Source organism: Palaemon carinicauda, chromosome 39, assembly GCF_036898095.1.
Source record: "Palaemon carinicauda isolate YSFRI2023 chromosome 39, ASM3689809v2, whole genome shotgun sequence".
Taxonomy (NCBI): domain Eukaryota; kingdom Metazoa; phylum Arthropoda; class Malacostraca; order Decapoda; family Palaemonidae; genus Palaemon; species Palaemon carinicauda.
In genome coordinates this window covers 25,845,942-25,849,552 of record NC_090763.1, presented here as the reverse complement: position 1 = coordinate 25,849,552, position 3,611 = coordinate 25,845,942, and the positions used below count along the sequence as shown (strand labels likewise).

General features: G+C 32.9%; 1 pseudogene; it reads right to left on the bottom strand.

The window, feature by feature from the left end:
• Positions 1-3,047, bottom strand: part of LOC137630819 (uncharacterized) — an 8,407-nt pseudogene extending 5,360 nt beyond the window's left edge.
• Positions 3,048-3,611: the final 564 nt, after the last annotated feature.

Sequence of the window (3,611 nt, the reverse complement as noted above, 5' to 3'; positions counted from 1 at the left end):
CAGGCAGAGGGGTTTTACGATTGTACGTCATTGCAGTCATCAGCCACAGTTATAGGCGGTGGGCCTGACCTTTGAGTTAAATAGTCCAACTTGTGCAAAGCAGCAGTTTCCACAAGTATTGGCAGTGGGTCTAGCCTTTCACTATATAGTCCAATTGCAAGGCAGCAGTGTCCACAGATATTGGCAGTGGGCCTAACCTTTGACTAAATAGTCCAAGTGCAAGACAGCAGTTTCCATAGGTATTGTCAATGTTTCTACCCTTTGACTAAATAGTCCAACTGCAAGGCAACAGTTCTCTAAGTTATTGGCAGTGGGTCTAGTCTTTGACTAAATAGTCCAACTGCTAGGCAGCAGTTTCCACAATCATTGGCAGTGGACCTAACCTTTGACTAAACAGTCCAACTGTAAAGCGGCAGTTTCCACAGATATTGCCAGTGGGTCTAGCCTTTGACTAAATAGTCCAACTGCAAAGCAGCAGTTTCTACAGTTTTTGGCAGTGTTCTTATCCTTTGGCTAAAAAGCAAGGCTGCAAGGTAGTATTTACACTCCTACCGCAGAGAATTAGATGGCGAAATAAGGTGAAGAATGGTATGGAAGGAAGAGGTTTGGTGGAAGAGGATGCCTTTGATAGAAGGTATTAGAGAGGGCGCATCAAGCAACCGACCCCTTAATGTAAGAATAACGGTGGGAAAGAAGGTTAAGATTCTCAATTAAATTAATAAATCTAGCATTTTGCCAACATGCACTGTTAAAAATTTTCAGTAAAAAAAAGTAAAAATCTTGTAATAAATGTTGCCAGGCATTTACCGTTTTAGAAACGGATGTATTGACATAAAAAAATTATATTACGGTCACCAACCCGTAGAAGGTAATAACTAAGTAGGGTAAAATTACGGTAGCCTGTATTTTACTGAAATACGGTTGAGAACAGTATATTTCTACGGAGAATTTCCGATTAAAATTAACATTGTAGTTTTTATATTCATGTATTATTCTTTTTATTTTCTTGCTCTTGGTTTTACAATAGAGGAACATCATGATAGCTTAGGTTCCCTCTTTTTATGCTTTTTCTATTGGTATAAATACAATATTTCGTCCTTTATTCTATTCATTGGCTCTTGAAAATCATAGCATAATTCTTCTTTTTTTCTTGGGATTCGGGACATTTTTTCTCTTCCAATTTTCCTGTTAAAGTTCTTTACATATTTTCATATTTTTTTCTCAAAATAGTCACAACTCAATTTAAAATCTAGTTTATCACGTCTTATCAACATGTATTTCCCTTGTGAAGATAAAGGTATCATAGAACAAGAACTGCTTTGGGTTGGAGTTCTCTTGCTTGAGGGTACACTTAGGCATACTATCCTATCTGTTCCCGTGTTTTCTATCTTCACTGGGCTATTTTACCTTAAGGAACCCTTGGGATTATAGCATCCTGCTCTTCTAACTAAGGCTGTAACCTAGCTAATAATAATAATAATAATAATAATAATAATAATAATAATAATAATAATAATAATAATAATAATCTATTGCTCTAGGAAATTTAATACCAGATGGAATAGGAAGTACAACTTTTGGTAATTTTGATACTAAATGGTTAACGAACACTTTCCATCGCCTTGGAGGCGTGGAGTTTCATATTCTTAAAGTCTAGAAAGTGCCGCTTAAATATTTCAAAAAGTCTCTTTTAGCACTGATGAAAAATCAAACACATTCTTCGAGTATTATAGTGAGATTTATCAATATCCAGGAAACCTGTAATACCAATTTCTTATGTGGTAAAACCCAATTTTTCACCATTTATGAAAAACCATGAAATACTTGACTCTCTCTCTCTCTCTCTCTCTCTCTCTCTCTCTCTCTCTCTCTCTCTCTCTCTCTCTGTTTCGTATTTTGAAATTGCGGACATTATTATTATTATTTTTACTTGCTAAGCTACAACCCTAGTTGGAAAAGCAAGATGCTATAAGCCTAAGGGCTCCAATAGGGAAAAACAGCCCAGTGAGGAAAGGAAATAAGGAAATAATTAAATGATGAGAAAAAATTAACAATAAATCATTCTAAAAACAGTAACAACGTCAAAACAGATATGTCATTTATAAACTATTTACATTTGAATACCTTATTTGAATAAGATAGTTCATACAGCAAACTAACCATTTCTCTCTCTCTCTCTCTCTCTCTCTCTCTCTCTCTCTCTCTCTCTCTCTCTCTCTCTCAGATAGATATCAATAAGATTATTGAAATGTTTTCAATCTCTTTGTCCACCAGATATTTTGTTATGTACATGAGGTTGAGTCGTATGAGATATACTGTAGAAAATTAAAATTTCCGTGTAGAAGTGTGGGGACATTCTACCAATTAGTTACTGCTACCCAAAACTAAAGCTAATAACTAAGGTAACTGGACGCCAGGGTGACCCCAAGAAGTTTAAGTTCTAATATCTTGAATACATCGTTTGAAAAGTAAACAATATACTGTATGCAAATATATATATATATATATATATATATATATATATATATATATAATTTATATATATATGTATATATATATATATGTGTGTGTGTGTGTTATATATTAATGCAATTATAGTATATGCATGTATATATACATATATATATATGTATAATATATATATAAATATATATATGTATATACATATATATATAAATATAAATATATATAAATATATATATATATATATATATATATGTATATATATATATATATATATATATTTATATGTATATATATGTATATATGTCATATATTGATGCAATTATACTATATGTATGCATGTATATATACATATATATAAATCTATATAATATATATATATATATATATATATATATATATATATATATATATATATATATATATATATATATATACAAGCATTTTCTGTCATACAGAACATACATAGGCAAACAGAGTGATCTAAATCACTTCTAAAATAAAATCCTAAGAAATCCCTGCACTCACGTCGAGTCTGTATTTGATGCTCTTGAACAGCAGGCAGTAGGAAGGGAAGAAGAGCCAAGGAGTCAAGTGTACTGACGAAGGTGTTGCGCCTCCTTCTTATATGCACAAGAACGCGTCCCTCGGCTGTCTCCACCACGCCCCCTTGCAAGATTTGGGACCCAGGAGTGTCATATGTTGTCATATGTTCCTGGTTGTGGAATTAGCCTTTCTAAACATTTGGTTGCCTCCAATATTATAAAGGTAATATGCATATGATTATTTTTGTTGAGATGCAGCCATTTTGGTTTGTGTTTGTGTATGCATATTGCATGTTTATTAAGACGTGTTGTAAAAGTCAGTTTTTAATTAATGTGTTGGTAGGCTGATTATGAGCTTTATTTGTGTGCTGTGTAGGGGGGTGGATAGAGGATGTGGGGCTCTGTGTATTAAAATCTTTTAATTTTGTAGGCAATGTGTAAAAAAGCCATCTTAGATTTATGAGAGAAGGTTTTTGTGTATGTGTATGTGCGGTAACATACTGTATGTTGGAAGAGCTTGCGTTTCTACACAACTGGTGAACATTTGAAGAAAACCCTTATTTGTATGTACTCCATGATAATAACATATTAAAACTATCTTTC